The following is a 222-nucleotide window of genomic DNA, read 5'->3' on the forward strand; positions in this document are numbered from 1 at the left end:
CTGAGCAGTGTGAACTTTCTTCACACCTGTGTTCATGTCCGAGTTCGTATCTGTTCTAGGTCTGGGTGATTTGACCAAAATAACATAGCAGAGATATTTCTGCAGCACAGCACAGTGTTTGATGATACTGTAGGCGTACATTCGTAATCTGTTATAATGCATTCTCAAATGATCGTACACTGATTGAACACCGGACTCCACGAGACCTCTGAAGGTGTGCTG

This window comes from Ictalurus punctatus, chromosome 13 (genome assembly GCF_001660625.3).
Source record: "Ictalurus punctatus breed USDA103 chromosome 13, Coco_2.0, whole genome shotgun sequence".
Classification (NCBI taxonomy): Eukaryota; Metazoa; Chordata; class Actinopteri; order Siluriformes; family Ictaluridae; genus Ictalurus; species Ictalurus punctatus.